Source organism: Falco naumanni, chromosome 1 (genome assembly GCF_017639655.2).
Source record: "Falco naumanni isolate bFalNau1 chromosome 1, bFalNau1.pat, whole genome shotgun sequence".
NCBI lineage: Eukaryota > Metazoa > Chordata > Aves > Falconiformes > Falconidae > Falco > Falco naumanni.
Genome location: NC_054054.1, coordinates 18,251,976 through 18,279,824, shown reverse-complemented (window position 1 = coordinate 18,279,824; position 27,849 = coordinate 18,251,976). Strand labels below are relative to the sequence as shown.

General features: G+C 45.6%; 1 protein-coding gene across 2 annotated transcripts in view; it reads left to right on the top strand.

Annotated features, from left to right (window-relative positions):
- Positions 1-27,849, top strand: part of ARHGAP24 (Rho GTPase activating protein 24) — a 219,548-nt gene that overhangs the window by 127,226 nt on the left and 64,473 nt on the right. Inside the window, exon 1 of one of the 2 annotated variants that reach the window (XM_040583323.1) lies at positions 6,645-6,970. The exons of the other annotated variant lie outside the window; for it this stretch is intronic. The gene's annotated coding sequence lies outside the window, so the exon portion shown is untranslated. Of the gene's footprint in view, positions 1-6,644; positions 6,971-27,849 lie in introns of those variants that run through there. 2 annotated transcript variants of the gene reach the window in all.

Below are 27,849 nucleotides of genomic sequence, written 5' to 3'. Positions count from 1 at the left end.
GTACAGCTGACAGAAGCTTCCATGAGAAGATACCGATATATCTTATTCAGAGTTATTTGGGCATCCCCGTGGGCTGCATGAATACAACCAACTCAAACCCCAAATGCACAAACATGTGGAAAAATACTCATATCTTACATATCAGCTGAATTGGATTTGGACTGCAGTGAAGTTGGAAGGAAATGGAGGAAAGCACATGGGAAGATTTACTCCTGTGTCAGAATATGCAAAACCAGATGCTGCATCTGTATCTCACAGGAAATCATTTTGGTGCCTGATTCTCATTTTCTGTGATTGTAATCTTGTCTCCCTCTTTGTATGTCCTTTAGTTTGCAGCTATGGTTGTGCATGTGACTGACTTTTCACCTACCCGTGGAATGTGTGTAACACAGTTTTACCCAGTAGATTAACCAAAAGAACAGTTTGACTTCTCATAGGAACGTGTAGTAATGTCTGTCATTGTATTGCTGCTTTTAGTAGTTTTGAGGGCCAAGCAGATAGCTTTACTTCAATAGAGATTATTTTATTGACAGCTAGACTTGCTGCTAATGTGGAGGGCAGACCCAAATCTGTGCATCCCCGCGTTTTCTAGGAGCTTTTAACAGAAGTGTTACCCAAAGTGTTCTTGTCACACTAAATTCCCTAAGCAGTTGGGTACCGATGGGTACTTTAAAGATTCCCCTCATTAGTATTCTGTAAGTAGCTATGCTGCTTAGCTGTCTTCCTTCATACCTCATTCCTTAGTATATATGTGATCATACTATTAAAAATACGTCATAAACCACAAGGGATATGGTGGCCAGCTAAATTTACATTAGCGTATGATCCTTACAATTCACATTTCTGGGTGTTGCTGCCTTTTCACATGGGTGTAGCCCAGCTGACACCTCTGAAAACGTTCCTGCCTTAACCTACTTAAATTGAAGGGAGGAAGAAGGTCAAGTCCCATTTAAGCATGCACTATGAAAAAAAATGCTTTCTGAAGTCACATGAAGTATTAAAAATAATCCCAGTGTGCTCAGTTACAGTTGCTCCAGTAATAACGAAGGATCTTTTCATTGGGACATTGGAAATTTGAGGCAAATACTTTAAACAGCAGACCCTGGACCTTAGAGGCAGAGCAGAAATTACTAAGCAGTGTGTTTCATCAGGTAAGAAATGTAATTTATTTCTGGTGATGGTACTAGGGAAGAAAGCAAAATGTCTGGCGAAACAGTCCCCCTTATCTTGGCCAGCTGGCAGGAGAGGAAAACTTCTGAAACAGTCTGGATGCAGCGAGCCGCAGTCGGGATGGTGACATTTGCAGGCAGTTAAGTTGGTAAGTTTCCCATCTCCCTGTCCCTCCCCTTGTTCCCTGCCCACCTACACACACAGCTGCTCCCTGCCCGGGCAGCCCTGGTGTCAACCGATACTCAGAAACTTCAGGCACGCAGCCCCACGGTGCTGTGGCCGGTGCTGGGGCAGACACAGAAACACGTGCTGTTTACAAAAGATTGTTCTAAATGTTCCCTGGTGCAACAGAGAGGAGAAGTGCGAGACGACAAAGGGGACTGATATTTCTTGCCTTTTCCATGGACTGCAGGAAAGGTGGAAGGCTATTTATAGTGTAATTCTTATTGAAGGAATTCAGAAGCTGGGAGCCTGATCTCTGATGTAGTGTACTTTGTAAGGCTATTGATTTGCTTAGGGGAAATGTGTAATTCATCATTTACACACAGAAATGGTGTTTATTTTCTGCTTGAATTGGTGTGCTTGATCAGGAGCCGTAATTCCTGTGCTTTAGAAACTATTTTAAAAAAGCCAAGGTCACCTAAGTGTAACTCACTCCTCTGCTTTTACACAGTGTGACAGCTCAAGGTTGTGATTTGGACACTGAATAGGTTTTGAACGTTAGTTGTATGTTGGTTGGGGGTTTTTTGAGTTTTAGACCAGTCCTTCGGAATATGGAGTTATGTTCTGTCTCATGCTTTACACTTTTCACCGGTGATTAATCTTCACTTTTTGGTGGTGGTGTTTTCCATAAGTCATGCTCCCATAGCATCTACCCTGTTCCCTCTGTGTTAAGATGTAAATACACACACCCAATTAGAAAACTGTTGGGGAACAGAAACAGCATTGCTGAGCTTCCCACAGCAAATCGCAGAGTCCACTTACCTAAGGATGTGAATGTGACTTTGCCATGTTAATGACCCATTCTGTTGCTTTTGACAGTTCTGCAGGTGGGCAAATTGAGGCATCAAAGCAATTAGAAGGTAATAGCTTCTAAATTTGTACTGGGAGCAGCGATTTATCTGAGTGGTGATCATTTGCATTCAGAGTCTTCACTTGTGAGCCCCCAGTAGAACAAGTGGCCAGGGAGCTCTGCACGCTTGTGGCACAATTTTCCCTGGGCTGCTTCGGTGTTCTCCCAAACCCAGCTGATTCGCCTCAGTGTGGTAATGTAGGAGATTCAGGCTAACCCCAGCTGGTAATGAGGAATCCTATAGTATGAAGCTTTAGCGGTTTTGTCTCAAATAGTTAAAAAACAACCACTGTTTTCAAGTGTATTCTTGGGCCCAGGAGGTGACTACTGCTCATACTCATATGCTTTTGACCAAACTATGCAGCAGAATTATGGGCTGGCTCCCAACCAAATTAATCTTGTAGTCTGTCCCACCACTGTATGGGACCGTCGTACTCTGAGGGATTTAGGTGGATGTTTAGAAGGTATTTTCTCAGGAGGACAGAGAGCTTTAACCTCAGCACTTCCAATGACGGGTGCTGCATACTTGCTGTGATGTGGTTCAGCTGTCTGCAGGGCAGTGGCAGCAGCAACCTCATTGCAAGTTCAGTAGTGAACTTATCTAAATCTTGGCAACCGTGGTCCTGTATTTCCACTCTTCTTTCCCTGCGTAGTGCCAGCCAATGTCTGACACCTCAGGCAGTGGCTGCCTCTTGAATACTTACATCACTGGCCCACTGTTGAACAGGAGCGGTGAATTAGTCACCAACAACAAAGCTGGAAAGGCAGAGGTTCTCAACACTTACTTCACCTCTGTCTTTACCAGCACGTTGGGCCTTGGGAACGAAAGTCCAGGCTGAGGCACACACAGACCCACCGTCAGTGGAGAAAAAGTTGGTATGTGAACTGTTACAGGAACCTGACCCCTACAAATCACTGGGCCGTGACAGGAGCCACCCGGGGGTGTTGAGAGCTGGCTGGTGGTGTTGCAAGGCTGCTCTCCATAATCTAAGAAGTTGTGGAGATGGAGGGATGTCCCAGAAGACTGGCAGAAGGCTAATGTCATGCATGCCTACAAGAAAGGCTTAAAGGAGTATCCAGGAACTACAGGCCCATCAGTCATACTTTGGTCCCTGGGAAAGTTATGGAACACATCCTCCAGGGGCCCATCACAAGTCAAATGAAGCACGTGGCTGGGAAAAGCCAGCGCGGATTCACCAAGGGCAAGTGGTGCTGGATGACCCCGATCGCCTGCTACGACAAAGTCACCTGCTCGGTGGGTGTGGGGTGAGCGGTGGTCATTGCCCACCTGGATTTCTCCAAGGTTTTCCATACAGTTTCCCACAGCCTCCTCCCAGAGAACCCGATGCGTTACAGCCTGGGCGAGTGCCCGTGCGGTGGGGGAGAGCTGGGTGACAGGCTGCACCCAGAGGTGGTGGCAAACGGCTCCTCTGCAAACGGGCAGCCTGTCACAAGTGGGGTTCCCCAGGGATCCATATTGGGCCCAAGGGTGTTTCACGTCTTCATAAGCGATCTGGACGGTGGGATCAAGTGCTCCCTGATGAAGTTTGCCGATGGTACCAAACTGAGTGGGGAAGCGGACGCTTCGGAAGGGAGAGCCGCCCTGCAGGAAGGCCCGGATGGGCTGGAAGAGTGGGTAACAAGAACCTTATGAGGTTCAGCAAGGACAAGTGTAAGGTCTTGCACCTGGGAAAACATAACCCCGGAGTGCAGGACAGGCCGGGATCTACCCGGCTGGGGAGCGGCTCTGTGGAAAGGGACCGGGGGATCCTGGTGGACACCAAGCTCAGCGCGAGTGAACAGCGCGCCGCTGCGGCAAAGCCAGCCGTCGGGGTGCTGGGCTGCATCGGCAAGGGCATCGCCAGCACAGGTAAAGAAGTCACTACCCCCCTCGGCGCTTTGTGAGGCCACGCCTGGAATACTGTGCTCAGTTCTGGTCCCCGCTGTACAAGAAAGATGGGGACAGGCTGCAGAGGGTCCAGAGGAGGGGCACAAAGATGACCAGAGGACTGGGAAGGCTGCCGGGTGAGGAAAGGCTGCGAGGACTGGGGTTGTTCAGCCTTGAGAAAAGGCCCTCAGGGGAGACCTTATCACCATGTTCCAGTATTTGAAAGGTGGCTGCAAAGATGGAGACTCCCTTTTTACAGGGAATCACATGGAAAAGACAAGGGGTAATGGGTACAAGTTACTTCTGGGAAGATTCTGGTTGGACACTAGAGGAAAATTTTTTGCAATGAGAACGATTGGAATTGTTCAACCATTGGAATGATCTCCCCAGAGAAGTGGTGGATTCTCGAACACTTGTAAGATTTGGCTGGACAGGGTTCTGGGTCATCTTGTTTAGACTGTGTTTTTGCCAAGAACATTTGGACCAGATGATCCTTGAGGTCCCTTCCAACCTGTTATTCTGTGAGCACTCCGTAGATGAGCGCACTGCAGGAGAAGCAGCTGCAGAAAGCTGGCTGTTCAGAGGGGTATGGGTAATATTTGTAGCTCTCTTATTGCCCCTTTGACCAGGTAGCAAATTGTGAATTACTGAGAAAAACAATATTGAATGGGATACTTGCTCAACATGACTGCAAGAGGCTGTGACCCAGGGCTGTGTTCATATTAATGGCAGCGTTCTCCTTGATTTCGGCAGGGAAGGAGCTGCTGTGTAGCAGCAGAGTATGATGTATTGGAAGGGGAATATTCCCCTCCTCTGGTGACTTCACACGGTGCAGCTGGTCCTCAAATATGTTTTGAAGTAGTTTCTCATTAGGACCAACTCATGAGAAGTAGCAGATGGCAAAGTGAGGCTAAATTAGCGAGAACTTTGCGTTCTCTTAATGCTCTTTCTCTCTATAAATAATATTTGGGGAGTGGAGCAGGAATGAAGACGCTGTTATGTTTGTGGCTACCTCTGCTGCTATGTATGTTCTGTGCTGCCGTGCAGCATGTTTTGTCAGCAGTGAAAAGGAGGGGGAATTTGGCAGCCTTTTCACAAGGGCAAAAATATTGCAGTTCTACTGCAAAACAAATAAAATCGAAGCGATGTTCAAAGATATTTGAGAGGAAACAAAAATGTGGGAGACAGTTTTACATTAACAGCCAAACAGGCCACATAACCACCTTCGATCTTTTTGGTTTCAGCTTCTTCCTAAGAAAATCAGTGAAATGAACTAAAACCAGTATCTCTCCTCTGATATTCCCAGTAATTCTCCAACTTCACTTTCATCCTAAAATTTTCATTTAAAATAAATGTATCTATATGTTTCTCTTAATGTGTGGTGGTGGTGGTGTGTGTGTGCGTGCATATATGTAAATATGTATGTACAGTACTACTGTAGCCTGGAGAGCTACTTCTGGAAAGCTTCTCTGGCAGCAGCTGTTTATTTGTTGAGATGAAGAAGTAATTTTCTTGCAAGTTTATGCTGACTTAAAAAGTCACTAAGTGTAGTCATATAGGGACTCAGCGTAGCACAGACTGACATTATAGATGCTATCTGCTCACTGGTGTGTATTATGTGATATGAGTCTGGATTTCTAGATCCCTTTACAAAGTAACATCCACTGGCAGTAGTAAGACTTAACTCTGTGGTTCAGGCATCCTGGCTTGCTTTCAGGTGTACTCTGGTACCCGCTTCACAGCTGAAGCAACTACCTGGAAAATGATTGTGGCTTTAAAAGCCTTTTAAAATGCTGTAAGTGGCTGTTGCCAGCTGTCAGCTGTACCTTTTCATTTCTTGGCTTATCCACCTGTATGGCACTGTGGGAACGTGGGTGAGTCTGGTATGTGCTGACTGGAAGATTTGCATCGAAATCTGCTTCTGGGATCCCAGCTTGGACATTGGCAGCAGCAGCACTGGCATCTGTATCTTGAATGACATTCCTTGCAACCTTTGTCTTCAGTGATTGTTTTCAGGCCACAGTAATGAAAAGCTTTGCAAAAATAATTCCCTCTGAGATTTTTTTTTTTTTCCTGGACTTGTTGACCTATGCCGTAAACTTTCATACTTTCATATGCAGTGTCCTTATGGGCCACTTTGTACTCTTTTCTGTGGACCTTATTAACAGCTCTGCAGGACAGGTGCTTCTGTTAATCATCCTCTTGAGGTGTTAGCCAGAATGAAATTCTGCTCTGTTTCTCGTGCTAGCACTAACTCTGCAGTGGAAGCAGGTGCTCAGACTATTAAAGACAAACACCAGCAAACTGAAAAACCCAACAGTGTGAAACTTTGTTTTTCAGAGAGGCATACGGATCTCTGAACGGTCTAGAGACTGCTAAGGAGATAGACTTCCTCCAGGGATCTTTTATCATAAAAGCAGCTTAAGTGACTCACTCTTTCCCAGAGGATATTCTTAAAACAACTCCACTCATTTTGTCTTTTAGCAGTCAGAAACAGGATTTGTTTTGTGCTTTCTTAAAAGAAAAGAAAAGAACATATTTCAAAAAAGTCAATCGCCATATTTCCAGGAAGATCTGGGCTATATTTAATAGTAAAGGTCTGTACAGCTCGCTAACTCATGGGCTGACTGGCACTATGTTCACTCAAGCAAGTGCTTCAGTGAAAAATTCAGCACTATTTTTAGTTCTCTTACAACAAACCACTTGATTGTAAGGCCTGGGGAACTGCGACATTGTGATTGCAAAGGGTCTCCTGGAAAAGGCAGGAGGACAAGAGACGGCAGCGCACAAGCAACGCCAAGGACTGCCAGCTGATGCAGAGAAGCACACATCACAAGCAGGTATTTTAAATCGTCTTATAACCCTGGGTCTGCTCACAAAATGAATTTGCTGGTAAGAGACAGGGCATGAAAGCGTTAGCTGGCTGGCTCTATCTGCTCCTGCCCTTAAAGATTTCATTCCATAAATTCCTGTCCTGACCGTCGGCTTTTAAATCGTCTCTTCTCATTTCCTAGCCTTTTCTGGGATTTTACAGGATCTTGGGCAAGTTAGCAAAAGACCATAAACGAGTTTCTCAAAGCGAACGCATTCTGCTTTTAAAGAAATACAGCCGTTGCAGCGCCCGGGTGAGTAGCATGTAGGAAGTACTACACTCTGTTCCTCTCTGCTAACTGCATTAACTTGTAAAAGAAAATAGTCTGCCTTTGACCAGCCAGCTGGCTGAGGAGGGTTTGATCAGACCTGCCTGGGGGGTGGAGGGCTTGCTGGCAAACTCCGCGAGTGTGTGCCTGAGTGTGTGCCTACACGCGTCGGCTCAGCCCCGGTGTTGTGGTCTCCCCATGGCAGCTCTCCCGACCCCCGCTTGTCCCCGCGGTGCCTCCCGCAGGTTGGTCCCAGGCGAGGGAAGCTGGCCCAGGGAGGTTTGGGGCTCGCTCCTCGGGTGTCTCGTCCCCACCCTCGCGGGCCCCCCGCAGCACTGTGTCCCGAGGGGCGAGGTGGTTGCCATTCCTGGGCGGTGGAGTCACGGAGAGACTGCTGCCAGCCGGCAGATAGCGGGAGCAGGGGCCGGGCTGGCCGTGGCTCCTGGCAGCCCCGCAGGCACCGGCAGTCACGCCAGAGGTGCCCGCTGCTGCCAGCCTGTGCTCGTGCCAGGTGAGAGCTCAGAGCTTCAGATGTATTTCCTAGACCGACACTAGTACGTGTTGTGTCACAGCCTGTTGTGATACTGCTAGAGAGACGAGCTGTCGGATTTTGGCAGCGTCCTGCCCACCTCCTCCTCAGTTCACAAGGGCTGATTCTGCGTAACAGCTTTGAAGCCTGCTTTGTTTTAAGAGAGAGGATTTCAGCCTGCTGGTCGCACAGGAGCTCCCAGCCTTCGCAGAGTGCTGGAGCGGCGGCTGGAATTAGGCAAGGAAACTTTTGCATATGCAGTATACCTTGGGTAGTGCTGTCTTGCGTTTTCACCTTTTTGTTTTAGCTCGGTTGTGCAGCGTTTGCAAATTCCTTGCTTCAGAGTCAGACCCCGACTTTGGGGTGAGCCTTGATGCAGTTTAGTTGCATTGCTGTGTTTCAAAATAACTACTCCTGTTTTACCCTTAATGATACCATTACCTTAAAATAGAAGCCTCCTCTTTTGAGTTGTTTGGTAAAGAATGCAATGAAGGGCAAGTGTTGAATTCCCATGAACTCTTGTGTTTAAAGATCCTGCCTAGCTTTCAGTGTGCTGAGCTGCTGCAGCCTCCTCTGTGTACTAGAAATGGCTGTTACCGAAATGCACTGTTCTTGCACCACGCTCTGCACTGCTGTGGTCCTGTTCTCTGTCTCAGCTGCGCTTTAGGTGCATTTGAAAAGACAGGTGAAGCAGCAGTTTCATAATCGAGTTTTCAGTGTGTTCTCACTGTATGAGTGCATTGTGCATAAACAGGGCAGATGGTGCAAGCAGAGTAGCTATAGCATGCCTTGGCTTATGTTTGCATGAACTGAGTTCAGATAGTTAGATAATAATCAGAATGTTCATATTCAGTTAGATAATTAATGGTTTTGGGCTCCTTTAAAACAAACAAACAAATCAACCCTGTTTTGTTCTCATTGATTCTGGCCAATTCAGACTTTTATTCTCCAGAAACAGACTTCAACACTGCTGAGTTGTCAGTCTCAACACTGGTTACTACAATGAAGGCAAGTGGAATGAAGAGTCAGTTACTCCATGCCCTGAATTCAGTAAACTTGAGTCTGAGTTGTCTGGAACTTGTTATACTTTCTGAGTAAGGAAGAAGAATGAGTTGGGTTTTCTTCTGGAAAAGGTAGAAGTGGGTGAGATTTCATTAAAACTTCAATGACAAATGTTTTAGTGCTATGGCAAATAGCATTTCTCTGGGAGACACTGTATGTGTCTGTAGGTTAAAGCTGTTTATGGTGATCAGATGCATGTACTTCACCAAATTGCTGGAAAGCTTGGCTGGATGTTTCTTAATCAGCATTTTATCTTTCTGTCTTCCTCCTCCAGCTATCCTGAGTGTTTCATGGGCAGGTACCAAACAAACCACTTCTGGAAACACTCACCAGTATGTCTTAGTGCCACATTTGCATTTGCACAAAGGATACTTCTGCACAGTACAGTTCTGAAACCTTTTTAGGTGACTGATGTGCTATTTGACTAGTATGTGCTAGCATCAGCTCAGCGCCCGAGACAGTCCATGTGACTTACTGCATCGTCTAATCTTGATATTCCTGTACCTCTGTATTGGAAAGAGGTACCTTAAAGCAAAAGATGAACAGTTATTTTCAACTACCTACAGTTATTGCCAGCTACCCTGCTTGGAGGCAGCCCAAAACAGCAGCAGTTGAGTTGGTTTTTGGTATTGTGAATGGTGCAGTATGAGAGGTAAGAGGAAAGTAGTTGGAATGCTCCTGGGAGCTATTACAAAGTGAGCATGTGCTTGCAGAGTGTTTGGATATAAAATCTCTTTTATCTCTTCCCCCAGACCCTTAAGCCTTTTAATTAGGTCAGTGGGTGAGATGCTGTCATGCCCTGAGCACAGCTGGAGGAGGTGGTACTGCAGGGTGTTGTAGCACCACTGTTCTGGAGCTGCTTATGGATATTGCAGAGCTTCTCTCCCCTGCTCTGCAGGTGCCTGCCACTGCCTCCTGCCATCTCTTTCGAAAATGGGGTTACGCATCTACTTTAACATCTGTGCAGGCTCAGAGATGGGACAGAAATCTTAGTTCAAGGAGATGCAGTATCCTTCTAGCTTTATTGTTTCAGTTGGGATAAAAAAGTGATGGATTGCACATGAGCTCTGTACCTGGTAGCTCTTGCAGACTGTAAATCCAAGCAGTGCAGCTCAAAAGCAAACTCTGAAGTCTGGACGAAGTTTGTCATTTAAATGTCAATTCAAAGAAATACTGGTTTCTGATCTATTGGTGAATCTGAACAGTTGTCAAATTAATTCTCTTTTCATGTCCTATAAGTGCGGAGCTGTAAATCACAGTTACAAATTTGGTTTAAAACTGCATTCTGTTTCTGTTTTTGTTATTTCCGCCCCCCCTCCCCGCCCCCGAACTTTGTTAGCTAATTTTAACTAGAAGTAGCTGATTAATTAAATGTCATTTTCTAATGAATCCAGCTCATCCTTCTTAAGCCAAGTCTGATACAAACCCAAACTCATTCTAATCCTTAAATCATTAAATTAAGTCATTGACTTTTCTGTCTGTGAATGTCAGATGGTAGCAGGTTACTGAAGTACTTAACCTGAACATTATCCATTGACTGCAGCGCTCTCTTCTTCCAAGGCATATTTATGAAGTGCTTTAATGCAGTGCATGTAAAAATTGCAAGTTCTCACCATTCATTTCTGCTGGAAGAAGAGCAGTTATAGCCTGCTTTTGGGAACAGATCTTGTGAAAAATAAGTTTTTGATTTAACGATGAAAGCGAGTGGCACACTGCCAAAATGACCAGGTCATTCAGGTTGTTACAAGAGCTGCTGCACCTGTGATGCTTCTGAGAACCTTCTCTTTTTCCAGGTATGCAGATAGATTCTTTACTCCTTGTGAAAACCTGACCCCAGCTGTGGGAACAGTGTTCTTGAAAACACGGCCACAAATTTTATGGTCAGTGGAAAAGTAATTTTCAGACTCCCAGAGATTTTCCTGTCTGATGGTTGCATGCCAGCTGCTGGGGACTGAACTGTGGGTCTCCAGGCCATGCATCATGGGTGTCTAAGGTCAGGAAGAAGAGGAAGGCTACTGATGTGAGGATGGGAGCAGCACGCACCCCCTGAGGGCTGGCACAGAGCACCAGGTGCTGCAGCACTGGCCAGTGGGGTGCAGGATTCCTAGCCCACAGCTGTCGCCGGTTGTGATGCTTGGCCAGGAGCAGGCTTGTCTCTGCAGGTAACATCTTAACAACCCCATGGGCTGCCTGCACAGTGCAGTCACTAGGAGGAGTGTCTGCGTGGGAGGCATTGCTTAAGGAGGTGGTGTGGCAGTTATGAGAATATGCAGGTTGGACAGGACTGCACATTGACGTTATTGGTAGCTTGTAAAGGTACCGAGCCAAACTTGGCGAGATTCATGTTGTTGTTATCAGTTTCCCGGTGCTGTTCTTGGATGATACCATCTTTGCATGTAGCTGATTTGACCAGTGCACTTTTCAGTCCATCTGGCAGCATGGTAAAGAAGTGGCCTCGCTTGCACACAAAAGTAAAAAGCTTAGCTTCTGTGGGTGGGAAAGATGTCAATGAATATCTGAACAGACATTTTACACTTACAATGAATAAAACTGAGGCAGCTAGAAGTAGTAAAGGATGTTTGTTAAAAACAAGTGTCATGTGCCTGGGAATAGGATAGACTAGAAGAGAATAGTTGAGTTGGAAGGGACCTACAGCAATCATCCAGTCCAAGTGCCTGACGACTTCAGGGCTGACCAAAAGTTAAAGCACGTTATTAGGGGAATGGTCCAAATGCCTCTGAAACACTGACAGGCCTGGGGCATCGCCCACCCCCCCAGGAAGCCTGTTCCAGTGTTTGACCACGCTCTCAGTAAAGAAATGCTTCCCAATGTCTGGTCTAAACCTCCTCGGATGCAACTTTGAACCATTCCAGTGTGAGATAATACAGATAATACTTATCTATCTGTGTACTTGAGCGTTTCCTGAAGATGTGGTGTGGAAGAGCTAACAACATCACATTGTTTCAGCCTCCCTGTTTCCGTTCCGCTTCAGGCTTCACTTGGTTCAATTGGTTCTCCCCATGGGGTATCTCTCTTGCAGAAGTGCTGGATTTCTAACGAGAATGTATGAAGTTTCCAATATTAAGTCGACAAAACCCCAGAATGTTTCCTACGGCAGTAAACCCCCACCATGCTTCTCTGTGGATTTTGAACGTCTGCCACTTGGGGAGCCAGTTGTTGTTGTGTTACCAGAGGAAAGAGGTGGTGTGCACCCTGTGTGTGTGTCCTCCCCTGGCCTGCCACTGAGGTCTTTGTGTCAGTATAGAAGAAAAGGAGGGTTAGTGGCTTTCGAGCTTACTGTTAATGCACACTCCTAACATGAAAACTAATGAAATGATAGGGTGAAGGTGTAAACTGTAGGGCCAGAGTGACTTAAAATATGGGAGAGATGGCCATGCAATTGGAGCTTGTAGTAAATAGTCAAAGATAAAATGGAAAAATCTGTATTAGAAGTGGTGTGTGCAATGTATTTAGGCACTCGGAATCAGGAGTTGTGGCTGCTTTGAATGAGAAATGGCTCTTCAGGAAATAATTTTTTTGTTTAAGCTTAATTTGAGGCTTGAAAGTAGAATTCATTCTTGTGCAATTGGATTGAATGTTATATTTCCCTCTTATACATCATCTTTTCTTTCTCAGACCCACAAATAGCTTTTTCATCCTGGTTGCTACTGGCAAAAGCCTGTAAATCAGATTTTGGGACACATACGAGTGAATCAGAAATGCTGTGGCTGGAAGTTTTGCCGTCATCAGAAGGACATGCTGAAGCGATACAAGGTCAATCGGTCAGATTTAAGCAAGTTCAAACTTTTTTTCAGAAACAGCATGGTGACAAGTTAGTGCCAGCCACCTCACTGCTGAATCACAGTATCATCTGCCTTTCTGCAGCCTGTGTGAATGGTACCATGCACACTCTTTCTGTAGAAATTAGGTTGCACACCTTACGCGCTTCCCACATGTGTTGTCTGGTGGCCTTTGCTGGCAGGAATGAATCTTGAGCCACAACCTAGTGCATTTAAGTACTGACATCCTGAGGGGAACAAATGAACGTGGGCTTATCTTTGCCTTCTTTCTGCATCTCCGAAAGATGCAGTGATAGACTGGGAAACATGCAGCTCACTTTGCTTTTCCCCCGGGGTACTCTGATACATGGCAAAGCCTGTGCCTTGTGGCTGGGGAGGTGAAAGGGAGACTGCTGCCCAAGAGCAGAGGAAGCTGTCAAGTGAAGCAAAAGAAGATGCTGAAATCCTTCATCATACAAGTTCTTACCTTAAACAGTCACTGTCTGGTCCCAAAAGGGTGTGAGGCCACTGGTGAGATCAGCTTTGTAAAGGGCTTTGGGTTCCCTGAATAGTGTGTTGTTCATCAGGGAAAAGAGGAAGGGTGACCGCTTAGGAGCTTCATCTCCTCTCCTGTGCTCCTCCCAACCTTACGAAACCTGATGTAACACTTCAAGGTTCACGTGTGGTATAGGGAGGAGAGTTAGGGGAAGGAAACAATGCTGTGGGGATTTAGGCCAGAGATGACAAATTACATAAACTTTCTGTAGCTTTAAAGGCACCCAGGTGAACTGCCAAAAGTGTTTGCTGGGCCAGCTCTCCAGCAGGAATACAGGTGCTTGCTGTGGCTGTTAAGGTAAGGTACCCAGGCTCTCCTTGAAGGGTTGTCCTCACCTGCCAGCCCTCCCTCTCTGGCTGTGTGGTCCTGACTGCATTTGCCGCCTCCTGCTTAGCAAGTGTCCTGAGGCAGCAGCAAGTTCTCATGAAGTGGTGCAGCCACTGCTATGTAATTATTACATCAAGGACTGTCAAGTATTTGCCCTTATCCGTGACTTGACTCGTGATGTTGGCTGGCAGCTGGCAGGTTTTTAAAGCTGGTGCATGCTATCTTGCTTTACAGCCGTACACGTGAAATGCCCTGGGGGGCAAAATCTGCCACTAACCTTGCAGATTGCTGCGGTAGAAGTAGCAGCCAGTCCCCTGCCCTTGCACACGCTTTCTCCTGTCCCTGTCTGCACGTTGCTCACTCCCCTTTGCAGCTCAGGAGATCCTGTCCTTCAACCCTGTAAGAACCCAGTCACTGGCAGCTTTTAGGTTCTGAAGTATTGAAAGGAGCTGATTTCTTTTTTTAACACTAAAACTTAAAGAGGCTTTTGCTTAAAGCTAGTGATAAGTAGTAGCGAGAGGCATTTTTACTTGTGCTCGTGTGGGACCTCACTGTCTTTTTATAGCGTAAAGCAGATAATACGGCAACATGTATAGTTAGCAGTTTCTGCCATGTATCTCTGATTGCAAATCGTCTTTAAACACATTCCTTCCAGTTCACCAAGTAGCATATGAAATTATTACCTCTCAGATTACTGTGTTGTAACATCTCAGTTAAGGTACAGTGGGAAAACATGTAGTAATTTAAGTTACAACTTTTTTTCTTTAAATCTAAACAGGATCTTCATTTGACACACTTCAGATATGACCTTTGTGTCTCTGCTGGGTTGTTTTCTGGGTTTATGATGCACTTCGCATTCCTATAAAGCCCTTCACTGGGTGATCTTAAAGTCTTTACAAGCTTTAATTAACTGAAGGACTATGTCTCCCCTGTGAGGTCAATAAATAGTCTTAATTGCTTTTTGCAGAAAGAGGAAAATTCGGCAGAGAAATTTTAAAGGCAAAATTAAAGCTGGGCAAAAAGCTACTGAGGAGGTAGGAGCAGAGCCCACAATTCCCAAATTCCTGTTGATGTGCGCCATCCCCCTTTATTACATAAGCATGCCCAGGAAAGATGTAACCTCGCACAGTGAGGCAAGATGTAGGTCAGGTTTCCTTTGTCAGTACCTCTTCTGCTTTTTGACCTGTGAGTTGCCAAAAGCAACAAAAGCCTATGGATGAGGGATTCTTTTCAAAACTAGTTAAAAAAGCAACAAGCAAACCCTGAAAGCCTCATTCCCCTCTAAAGAGCTATTTTTAGGAAGCTAAAGCAAGGAAGAATACCCTGGGGTGTCTGTACACAAAGTTTCTGTCTGGCTGCCTTTGGACAGCTTAAGTTTTAATGCACTTGTCAGGCTGTCGCATTTGTGCCTGGTGAAAAGTGGGGACCAGACAGAGTGGACCATACTGATGGCACAACGCAGCTGCTGTGTGGTGTGCTGCCATGCAGGGAGGGGACAGATCCTTCTTCGAGGCTGCTGGTGCAAAGCCTATTAACTGGAGGTTTTGTGAAGAGGCAACATGCGGTGTTAAGACGGCTCCTGTTCCCATTGTGATCACAGGATGTTGTTGACTCTGTCCTGAACAAAAAGGAAAAAAAGATTGCAACTGTATTGTCGCTGACCACTTTATCAGAAAAATGGCAGTGCACAGAGCCTGAGCTGAAGGTACCACATTTATTCATAACAATATGTAATAACCAGTTTTAACGACCACCAAGGAAGGAAGCTTATCAGGGCATCATTGCTGATCTTCCGCAGCCGTGAAAATCCACTAGTTGTGTCTGTCACTTCAACTATGATCCATCTCACATATAAAATCTTCCTTATCCTTGGTTACCTGGTTATTTACTTTTGCTGAAGGTGGAATGACTGTAATGACACTGTTGAAAGGATTTTGAGGCTTTATTTTGCGTTTGAATGTCCTGAATGCAGGCTGTGTTCTCCTAATTAAAAAAAAAAAAATCAAGAGGGATCAACACAAGCTGCTCTGTTGTTGAGAGAAAATGGAAAAAGGTGCTCACGCTGGTGTAACAGTCGTGGGGCAGCAGAAGTGCTATGGGAAGGCAGTCCTCGCTGCTGGTGCTCTGAAACACTTCACTGGGAGCTGAAGCACTGGCTTTGTACAAAGCAGTCTCTTGATTGTGGAAATTGCAAAGAAGCAGAGAGCAGCAGCTGGGGCAAATAAGGCAAAACCCTCGTTTACTGAAGCCCTTGGCAGTGGTTGTACTGTTTTCTTTTACTCAGCACGCATAAGCAGATATAATAGTAAGTGCACTTGTGCAACAACAAAATTGGATGAGCTGATAAAGGTGAAATGAGAATCAATGAGGAGTTAACTCTTAGAGTGTTATTACTTTGATGTTTGCAGCACACATATTTTCTTCCTCTCCTATTCTTCCTAGAAAATGGACCCCTTTTTTTTTTCTACTGGGACTCTAGAAGGAAGGCTTAGACACAGCTGATTTTTATTTCAGCTTGACAGATTAGTAATAAAACCATGTCCCTCCCACAGGAGTGGAGCTGCTTCCCGCAAGAAAGCCTCATTAAAGCAGTGGAGGCTGGAGGCATTATAGCAACAGATTTCCGTGGCCTTGAACTCTGCTGCCACAGGATAGTTGTTCAGTTTTGAAAGAGCAGTTATCATTTTAAAATTGTTTTGAATTCTTGCCTTGAGACCATTTGTGTCGTTGATACAGATTGGCTGATAGAGAAGAACTGTGATAGACTATGGGGTGAGTTAAGGCAGTATAAAATAAAACAAGAGAAGATGATGGTAATACTCACTTAAAACCAGAAAAAAGTAACGTCAGAATGAAGAGGGGCAGCCCCGTGATCTGGTATGTAAATACTGGGAAGCACTTCATTAGCAAACAGACCAACCCATACTCCAGGCCTGGTGTCACTGGCTGAATTCTGGGGTTTTTTTATTATGGGTCAGTTTATGTGGCACCAGGTCCCATGGTGACAGATGGGGTTCACCTGTCTCAAAGTGGGAAAAGGATCCTAGGTCAGGAGTTAGCAGGGCTTGTCGAGTGTACTTTAAACCGGGTATGAAGGGGGAAGAGGGTAAAACCAGGCTCACTAGAGGTGAGCCTGGGGGCAGCACGCCGTGTTGGATGCGAGATTGATAGCACAGCTGAAGTGCATCTACACGGATGCCCAAAGCACAGGCAAACAGGAGGAGCTGGAAGCCATTGTGCAGCAGGAAAACTATGACATAGCTGCCATCACAGAAACACAGTGGGATGTCTCACGTGGCTGGGGTGCTGCAGTGGGTGGCTATAAACTGCTCAGAAGGGACAGACAAGGAAAGAGAGGTGGTGGGGTAGCCCTCTGTGTTAGGGAGAGTTTCAACTGTCTACAGCTCAATGATGGTAACAAGGTCAAATGCATATGGATGAGGATTGGGGGAGGCCAACAAGGCAGATATCCTGGTGGGAGCCTGTTAGAGACCACCTGACCAGGATGAAGAGGGAGATGAAATATTCTAGAAGCACCTGGGAGAAGTCTCACTACCGCTAGCCCTTGTTCTCCTGGGTGACTTCAACTTACCAGTTGTCTGCTGGAAATACAACACAGCGGGGAGGAAAGAGGCTGGGAGGTTCCTGGAGTGTGTGGATGATAACTCCTGGCACAGCCGGTCAGGGAGCCAGCCTGGGGAGATGCCCCGTTGGAGCTGCTGTTCATGAGCAGAGAAGGGCGGGTGGGTGGTGTGGTGGTTGGAGGCCGTGCTGGGCACAGCCATCGTGAGATGGTAGTTTTTGATTCTTGGAGAAATAAGGAGGGGGGGGGGGGGTCAGCAGAAAACTGTTGCCTTGGACTTCCAGAGGGCCGGCTTTGGCCTGTTTAGGATCCTGGTGGACAGAATCCCTGGGCAGGCAGTCCTGAAGGGCCATGGGGTCCAGGCAGGCTGGGCATCCTTCAAGACGGCAGGAGCTGGCTGTCTGTGTGTGCCGAAAGACAAGCTGGCGGGGGAGAAGACTGGCCTGGCTGAACAGAGGGCTTTGGCTGGGACTCAGCAGGGAAAAGGAGAGTTTACCACCTTTGGAAGAAGGGGCAAGCAGCTCAGGAGGACTGTAAAGAAGTTGTGAGGTTATACCAGGAGAAAATTAGAAAGGTGAAAGCCCATTAAGCTGGCCACTGCTATAAAAGATAACAAAAAATGTTTTCAGATACACATTAGCAACAAAAGGAGGGCCAAGGATAATCTGCATCTTTCGTTGGACGAAGGGGGGAATACTGCCACAGAGGGTGAGGGAAAGGCTGAGGTGCTTCATGCCTTCTTTACCTCAGTCTTTAACAGCCAGAGCAGTTACCCTCAGGGTGCTGGGTCCCCCGAGCTGGAAGACAGGGGAAACAGCCTCAAGCTGCACCAGGGGGAAATTTTAGTTTGGATATTACGAAAAATTTATTCACTGAAAGGGTTATCAGGCACTGGAACAGGCTGCCTGGGGAAGTGGTTGAGTCACCATCCCTGGAGGTATTTAAAAGAGGTAGATGCAGTGTTTAGGGACATGGTTTAGTGGCAGACTGGGCATCGCTGGGTTAATGGTTGGACTTGATCTTTAAGGCCTTTTCCACCCTAAATAATTCTATGGTTCTGTGATGCTCTCTGAGGGTGCAGCTGCTTGATAGCAGCCTGGTACGGCAGCGCATGGTGCTTCTAGTTGTTAGCCAGGAGCCGTGCGTGGCAGTGCCAGCGGCCTGCAGTGCTGCTGCCTACCCTGCAGGTCACAGCAAACCCAAAAGGACGCCCTGCTGCAGCAAGGAAATGGAACAAAGCATTGCGAGCTGGCACCTCACACCTGGCAATGCCTTCATTGGATGCTAAGCCTACAGGGAATAATTTATTGTTAGTAAGCTAAATGCCTGGGTTTTTCAGCTAATTCTAGGTACTGACTATTTTGAAAATACCAGAAAGCTTGAAATTCCTTTAATCATGACAGCAAGAGGTTACTAATACTGGCAGGAAATTTCAGTGTTAGAACTCTTCCAACTTGGAAAAGCTTGCTTTCTTTGGGGGGGGAAAGAAAATCCTAAAAAAAAAAAAAAAAAAAAAAAGGCCGCGCAAACCCTTCTGCTTCATATCCCTTTTTCCTGTTGTCTGCTGTGTTGTAGGTGGAACTAGTGTCTCTCCAGCATCATGAACTAGCGTAAGTCTGTTCCCTTAAACAGGCAGGAAAAGGGTCAGGAGGACAGAGTGAACCTGACCTTTATTTTTGACAGCCTGTCTTCAGAGTTCATGTTACGATTCCCAGTGGTGGAGTGTGTACATAGGGAAGAGAATCCTTCCCTCTTGAGTTTTTCTCTAACTAATGCGACTGAAGTCACTAAGCAGCCACAGTCTGGGTGAGGAAATGCTTCTTGGCCATAAGCAGGCACGATGCAGTTCTGCATATCCGGCACTACATATGGGAACTGCAAGAGGAAATGCTGAGAGTTCACGGCTTAAAATTTTCTTTGGTGCTGTTATCTTCCAGTTTGGGGAGAACTGACAGGCTGGAGGATAAAAATATAGCTTTAGTCTAGAAAATGTAATGTACTGAGTAACACCTTTTTGTTGGTAGGTACCTGAGCATTTTCAGTACTGAGATCCAGGTGCTGCAAAAATAGATGACAGGCATGTTCTTTTTCTGTAATGTATAGCATCGATATCCCTTGTCATGGCTGCAAAATCACTGCTGTGCTGTCCATCCCTTTTGTTACATGCTGCTTGGGGTTTTGTAGCTTTTATCTGCTTCAGCACCTCCCAGCTCATTGATGTATTGGATCAGTATTTTGGCTAATTCTGAGTGTGTTGTATACATTCAACAATTCAAAATATTCTCTTAGGGCAGCTGAAACCATGCATTGATCAAAATTGCGTGTCTAAACTGAAAGAATCCCCTTAGATTAATTTTTTGCACTTCGTATCCAGAGAACAAGGTTGCTGTGTACTAATACAGTATAAAAGAAATGGGTGCATGTATCTGGACCTGTATAATGCTGTGGATTTAAATAGCCCACTCTCTTCCTCTTCACCACCACCCCTTGCAGGCCACTCTTACATCTGGCAAATCAAAATGCGTTTTCTAACGTGGGTTTTTAAAAAAGCCTTGAACATCAGCCCTGAAGGAAAGAAAGCTTGTTCTCTGGTGGTTGGCAGCCAGCTGACTTGAAGGCAGCCCCGTCTCGCTCCCCCTGCCGACTTCAGGTCATAGGGTTGTGCAGAACAGCTTCACGCTGCTACAGGCATGACAGGCATTAAGAAGAAATGGCTCTTCCATGTAGAAACCGCTGTGGCAGCGTAATCTTTGTCCGGGGCTGTTTAGGCAGCAGACTGAGCTGCTCTAATGGGAATAAAACCGACATGGGACCGGTGGTGGAGAGCAGTACGGATACGGCCTGTTAACAGCTGAAGGTGGGGCTGTGCTGGGACAAACCAGTGTATCTTGCTGTCCTGAGAAACTGGAAAAAAGGTTGGGAGTTGACAGGAGCAGCAGCAGTAATGAGCAGAGGTACTCTGTGTGCTCTTTGGTTTTGTACTGTGCGAGTAAAAGGAGTGACAGCGGTTAGAGGGACGTTGTGTTTGTGGTGAAGTGGACAAGTCCCTTTTTCAGAATGTTGTACTGAAAGCTACAAGTTTTCCCAGGGTAAATATCATCAGGTGAAGTTTATTGTGTTTCTGGTTGAATGTGTTTGCCAGCACTGTGATTTGTAATTACGTGAAGATGCTTACATCAATGCAGCATATACTGGAATCTCTTTGCAAAAGCCTGCATCTGCTGAAACTTTCCGTAATGTGGAAATTTCAGCTTAGGTCAGTTCCTCAGAATAAGCGTGTAGGAACTGTGGCTATAATGCACCTTCAGCTGGAGGGCAGAGCCGTGCTTCCTGATGAGGGATTTCCATTGTGTCCGTACTTGAAAAGCCTGCGTATATGTCAGCATGTGCTAAGAATAATTCCCAGCGCTCCTGACAGAAGACAAGTCTTGTTTAGGAGTGTCACGATTTTTAAATAGTAAGAATACGAATGATTTTCCTTTCCTGAAGAGACTCGTTTCACTAAGTCCTATAAAAGGGCAGGATTATTTGTGTGCATGGGGTTTTGTTGTTTTTGGTTTTTTTCCCCATCAAAAATGAATCACAAGACTGAGGAAAAAGCCTCTGGACTCCTCAAACAAGATCAGAATTGGAACAAGTCAAGAATGTGTTAAATCTGTGCTGCAGCCATGCCGGCTGTATAACGGTAGCTGTTACACACCACAGTGGCATAGAATTGTGGTAGTTTGGACAGTTGTCAGCAAACAGCAACATGAATGTAACTCTCTCATCTCGTACATAATAGCAGCTTCTTGTGTCAGAGACTTCATAAAAAAGCACAACTTTTTTTAACATAAGCCTGCTACAAAAGAAATTTTATGCAGTAGAAAGAGATGCTCAGATTTAAAATGAATGAGGTGAAAAAAGAATTATATGGTAAAGTGTTGTTCTTGTAAATATGCAAGGGAAATAACATACTGAAATATGCAAGTACTCAAGAGTATTCTGAAATACAGCTGTGAGGAAAAAACTAACAATATAATTCAAGAAAGAAATCGGGATTTATTGTGATTGTCTCTCAGAGGATGACCTGTGAAATATTGGAAAGTTTATTTGCGGCACCTCTTCCTTACAGTGCTATACTTCATCTGCCAGCCTTTTCATCTGAATAGAGCAGCTGATGAGATGGGAGTATAACATGAAAGGAATGGCTGCATGTATCACCTCTGCACCCTGGTTGTATCTAAGGCCAGGAGAGGTCAGTTGCGTCAGATGCAGGAGTTGCCTGAAAGCAGAGCTCCTGCGGGGAGGCTGGGGAGAGCTGCAAGTGACAGGCTACTTTGCAGAGATTACAGATGTGGTATTTTATATAGTTTCAGCAAAAATTGCAAGCTGCGGGCAGGACAAAGTTAGAGGTAGTACTCGTTCAATGATCAGTAGTTACTTTTTAAATCTGGATAGGAAAGACTCCTTACTCTGATGGTCAAATTCCTTATTTTCTCCCTTCCTGATTTTCAGTCTTCTGCTGACTTTGGTATTGAACTGCATGTAAGCTTTTTTTTTGCCTCCTCTTTGCTACCACCGAGTTGGAAGGAACTGGCTCCTCCTGTCTGTTCAGCCATCTGTGCTTATAAAGGACTTTGTTTCTAACCCAGATGCTGAGGAAAGCAGTTTTGCTCGTGGCTCAGCTCTCTCAACACACTAGGCTACTGGGACTTGCCTGGGTAACTCTTGTGGGATCTCATGCTTGAGCTTTCTCTCATTTCCAGTGGCTTGTATCGACACCTTCAGAGAAAAGGCAGTAGCATCTCACACACACCCTTGCTGCATCTGCATTGAGATCACACGGAGTGTGAACTCTGAAGTGGGATCTGGATCGCCTGAGGCCACTCCCTCCGAAGGAAGCAGGATCCCAAGGTGTAGAAAAGCCATGCAAACACAGCTAAACTGAATGTCTGTTTTGCTGTTAGCACAGGCTTCTGCTCTTTGTTATTACTGTAGCGTAATTCAGTTGCAAGGTTTAGCTCACCAGTTCTGCTGGGAGCTAGAGGGATTTCCCCCAGATAATAGCGTCTTAAGCTGCCTGAAAGATGTGGTCTAAAAATTTTTCATAACTAGTGAGACTCAGCTTAAATGCGTGTGATGTTGGGGGCAACAAATGTCCTGCTTTGCTCTAGTGTTGCTCACCAGAATGTGATTTCTTCCATTTATGTGGCCTTTCAAGCCTTAGTATTGTATAAACCACCTGTGCACCAAATCTGTTTGTTAAACGCTTAGAAATATTAATGGCTCATTTTTGTCAGAGCTTGATAGCGCAATACAGGGAACATATGGGATGCCTGGGACAAACAAGGTCCTTTATAGCACCTGCATATTGTCCTTCTTGCCCCTTTGCCAGCACCTGGAGGTTTGTATTCCTTAGTTCCTGCTCATTTGACTGTGAGCAGAGGCTCGTACTCAGAAATCTGCTGTGCAGTGTAGCTTTCTGGGAGAAACATGAACTTGATGAGTGTCCCTGACCTTTCTGTCCTTGGCCATAAAAATCTTTCCATTGTATGCGGCTGCATGTACAACAGGTTGGCGTTTGCCTCCTTGAAATGCATCAGGGATTAACCTTTTGCAGAAGCAAACTGCAGAAAGCAAAACCTGCTTGCTAGTGCAGACTGCCCGTTGCCACCTCTCTCCTTACTGGGGCATATGTTTGCCCCTAGCCTGGGACTCCATTTGGTTTTCTGCAAATAAAATCATCTGCCTTGCCCCAGCGAAAGGAGCATTTTAACGAGGTTTTTGCAGACCTTCTGCATTTTCCCTTGAAATCTAAATTTAGCCAGGGTTGGAGATTATTTTGGAAGAGCAGGAGCAAGAAAAAGATGCCTTTGTTGCGAAGACTGAGAAAGCAGCCTGGCGGTTGTGTTAAAATGCCTCCACCTTTAATTAATATTGACTGAGACTGCTCAGAAGAGAATGGTTGTATTATGTGCTCTGGCTGAGGGGATGTTGAAATACAGGAGGGAGTTATCAAGCAGGTTTCAGTCAGCGCTGTCATCACTGTTGTGTTTCTCTTTGGCATTTAAATCCTTTCCCTGTTTATTAAAAGAGCAATTCACAGAACAGCTTTCCTTGTGGAAGCTTGTTTTATAGTCCTAGGATTGGGCTTTCTGTTCCCAGCTGAAGGACTTAAGGAAAATACAAGAGATGGAAGACTGCAAGAATAACAAAGCGGAAATGAGTTGGAAATAAACATTTTGCAGTATGTTAAATACCATCTGTGGGCTAGGACACAGTCTCCCTATGGTGGAGAGTGATGGACACATTTCTGAGAAAATCAGGATGAGGTTGCTATGGGGGGACAGGTGGGAGAGAGGGAGAGGAGACGGCAAGGTCAGGAGAAGCTGTTACTGCCCAAAGGTGCCTTGGACCAGCAAGTGCAGATGATGAGGAAGAGCAGAGGGAAAGGGGCCATGCTGTGGATTGCCTGCATGAGCTCTGGAGGTCAGCTCCGAAGGCTGGAATTGACAGTCTGGGTGCTGCGGTTTTGGCTCCTATGGCTGAAGGCGATCCCCAAGAAATGCCCCCCCGAACGAACATCACGGCAGTGCCAGCCCGTGGAGCTCAGCTAGCAAGAGATGTCAGAGTAAGGGAGAGATGTTGGCGTCTGCTGAGTTGACAGATTGTCATCTTTAAGCCTTTACTATATAACTTTTTAAGGAAGACTAACTCAGCACGTGGAGTGTGAAAAGCAGACGTGCTTTCGTATTTCCTCCAGTGTAGGGAAGGCAGGGATCATGGTGTTACGGATGGGGCGGCTCAGGGTTAGCCAGGGAGCGCCAGGGCTTGGTATGAAAACACCTGGAGCAGGGCTGTCTCACCGAGTACCAAAAAAAAGGGGTGGTCTTTGCACAGGGATATTGCTCAGTGGCAGAAGCCAGGTGAAGGGCTGACACTGCTGACTGGCAATGTGCAAGGGAACAAACGCATTATAGTGTGGGTAACGTTTCAGAACGTACATTGCTTGTTTTCTAAATGAACATAACAACGAAATGTCATGGTTGCAAGGGGACTGCAACTGGGTAACAACTAGGGGAGAGGCACTATCTCAGAAGTATCCTCGTGTTAGACTTATAACCAAAAGTCACCAGTTCGGGATATTAAGCAGTAGTTTGTGATTATTCATTTTACACCTTGGTGATCATGCATTTCTTTTCAGTTTGGCTATTGAGTATACAATGCGACAGAAACTGTGAGGGCAGAAATACTTGTTTGCATTATGAAAAAAAAAAAGATTTATAATCATCATTTGGGAACACTGAGAGTTCAGATCAGATTTCATGCTGACAGTTAGCTCCTTGAGCCAGGTCAAGAAACTGGGCTGCATTTTACGGGCTTCAACTCAGGCTGGACCTATGGCCCAGGGAGCCAGTTGCCATCTCCTTTCTTGCTGCTGGGATTCTTCTGTTAAACCAAACATCAAAACCACATCTCTCTGGATTGGTGTAGTGACAGATCAAAGAAATTGTTCCTGCTCTTTGTGCCTTATATTTAATTACTCATCTTAATGGCTTGTTTTAAGAATTAAAAAATGCCAGCTTGCTTGCAAAACAAGTGAAATTCCCCAGTTGGCAGCCAGATCCCAGGTAATGTGTTGCCATGGTATCAAATTGAACTAGCAACGATCAATGTGCCCACGAACAAGTTATCAGTGTAATAACGAGTGTTTAAGTGTTTACACTCATTTTACTCTAGTGGGTAAGGCTGGTGTACATGGAGGAGAGCAGAAAGGATTGAAACAGATGTTGGCTGGAGTCAGTGCTTGGTGCCACAGGGAGCTGCGCCCCAGGCTGAGAGTGCTGCCTGCAGCCACAGAGGGGCTTGCCCATTGCCTGTGACCGCACAGTTGCTGCAAGCAGTGTTTGTTCAAGACCAAATTTCTGAGACTAGAAAGGGAGGAAAAGTATTTTATGTTAACCAATGCTTGGGTGCTGTGTTAAGAGGGCTGGAAAACTTACTTGATATTCTTGGTTGACTGAAGCTATACATGAAGTTGATGGGAACTCACCAAATGGGCCAGGTAAAAAATAGGAATAGATTTTGTTTGATGTTTTCAACAAATAATAGGTTTGGAATTGTTTTACCTTTTGAAAGAACCTGATCTTTTTAAATTATCGAAATTGATATTAAAATGCGGCATAACATGAATAAAATTCTTTCGTATTGAATTACCATGTAGTTTTACTGCTCTGAAATCAGCATTTTCAGGTTTTTTTTTTACTAAGGAAGCCAAAAAGATTGTCATTTTGAGTCAGTGAAGTGACTGTTTCATTTTCTTTGGCCAGCACTCCACAAACTCACTTATTCACATAGCTATAAATAAGGATATCTTAGTATTTTATCTGCGCATTTTGATTTATAGCAGCAGCAGCTAAAGAAAATAACGGCTTTCCCAGTCTAGAGCAAACTGCTGAAAAATATGCTCACATATGTGTCTTTTCCTTTCTTAATTGAGTTATGCATATGACAGAAAAATCCTGATTATATGAAAGTGTGTGTTGCCTTTGGGTGGCAGCCAGTGATAGATATTCAAAAATAGAGTTATGAGGGGATCAAAGGTATTTGTTGAGAGAGATTTTCATAAGGAACAGTAACAAAAGCAGAGGTCCCTTAGACTCCCTGGTGGTACAGAGCAGACTGAATCCCAGGCTGTGGGGTGAGTTTAGGAAATGCTGACTTTCCCACTATGAGTCTTCCCCAGCTAAGAGCAGACCTGGTTTCTACGGCTGTTAATTTTCCTGTCTGAACCACATTTTCCTTCACCCTTCCTCTCCTTGCCGTGTAAGTGTGTGTGTCTGAGGGACTGGAGAGCCTGTCCTCTCCTAAAGGCTCCCTTGCTGCAGGAGTCTCGAGACTGTCTTTAACCTTCTACCTCACAGCCTTACTGAAGGAGCCTGTTGCTTTTTGCTGGCTGGACTGGAAATGCATTTTAAAAAATAAAAACATATTTTTTTGTGCCACAGGTCACCTCTTTCCTGTGGGGAGTTAATTCACAGAGCCTGGGGCAGGTTGTTGACACCAGGCTGAAGAGAGGATGGGGGAAAAAGCCTGCTTGTGCTGCTAAATGTGATCAGTAGAGTGGGGGGCTTTGCTCGGTAGGGAGCCATGTGTCATCTTTCTGTTTGTTTGTTTTTTAGGGAAGCAGAGGTTTGTTTCTTGACTCTCCTTCTGGAGCAGCAGGTGGTATGATTTGATGAAAATAAAGTGGCAGTGTTTCAAGGACAACACAGATGTGATGTATTCTTTTAATATTTGTAGCCCTAGAGGGAATGAACAGCTACCTGGGTGGGTATAAGGCTGTCTGGACAGCGGGGTTGCCAGGCAAAGGCTTCTGCGATTCGGAACTAGCTGTAGCTGCTTCTCCCGTATCCCCTCCTGTTGCTCCAAGACAGCCAGCCCCGATGGCATCTGCTGAGGCTGTTTGTTGGTCAAACCCTGGCTCTGATTTCATCTTTGTGGGGTCATTAGCAACGTGGCATCTGCTTAGCAGCTAGAGTCTTCACCTTCTTGTAACTGGCTTTTATTATCTTCCACAGTCATAATGGCCTCTGGTAAAGGGGAGCTCCACATGTGTATTACGGGAAGTCATAGCTGTGAGCCAAAGCTGTGCTGGGGTAGGAGTTGTTGTCACCCTGAGAGCTGAGGATTATATCTCAGGTACCCTTCTCCTCCGTGAACATTTGAAACACAAGCCTTACACCAAGTGTTACATGAAAAATAGCGTGGATTCAAGGCACAAAGGCTTGATTCAGCTGTCAGCTCTACCAAAGCATTTCTAGGGGTAGGGGCTCAGATGCTGCCTTCTGGTCCAGGGCTACTACTAATGAAAATGCTTCACTTGGCTAGTTACTGTATTTCTATCTCTGTGATTTCATCTGCCTTGATACTCCGTTGTTGTCCAGGTTGCTATGGCTGTGCCAGCATGAGGCCAGGTCCCCTACAGGAGATCATGAAAAGAAGTGGCTGCCTTTCTGCTCTTTCATTAAAATATGCCAGGGATGCACAGCAACCTGGAAGGCCTGTGTTTTTTAATAAATCCGTGGCTGTTCAGCACCTTTCCGTGCCTCTTCACTGTAGTAATTGTGGCTATTATTCCCCTTTTGCCGGTACTGAGAATAGAGTAGAGCTGCTGTTGTTCAGCAGCTTGTCAGAAGCAGTTCCTTGTGAGGCAGCCTTGGTTATTTAACCTGCGTTAGGGGTCCTCATTTAGGAAGAGCATCTCCAGTGAAAGCCCATCAAGCTGCAGAAAAAGGCGCTGCTGATGGCAGCAGCACTCTGCTTGCTTCAGTTGTTGTGACTGGATGTATTTCTTTGGGGTATCACCAAGAATACAAGGTTCCATTGTAGCTGCTGGTTTTGTGGATAGATGAGAATATCTGTTTCCTACGAAAACTGTTGCCATAGCAGCTATGTGCTTTAAGAATGGCTTCTTAATACAATCTAGGTGTTTAATGTGTGCCACAAGGGTTAAATGCAGTACAAAACAATTGGTTTATGAACCAATATAGTTGGGCCTTACGCTAAACTACGAGCATAACTGGAATGAAGCCTTTGGGGCCAGCTCTCCTTATCCAGGCATCTCCACACCCATCACATCAGCAGTATGCAGGCATGTCATGTTCAGAATTGCTTGTTGTAAGCTGACTTACCTATCTGTGTTAAAATAATAGCACAGGTTAGTTTTACTGCAGCCTAGGAGAGTGTGCGAGCCTGCAC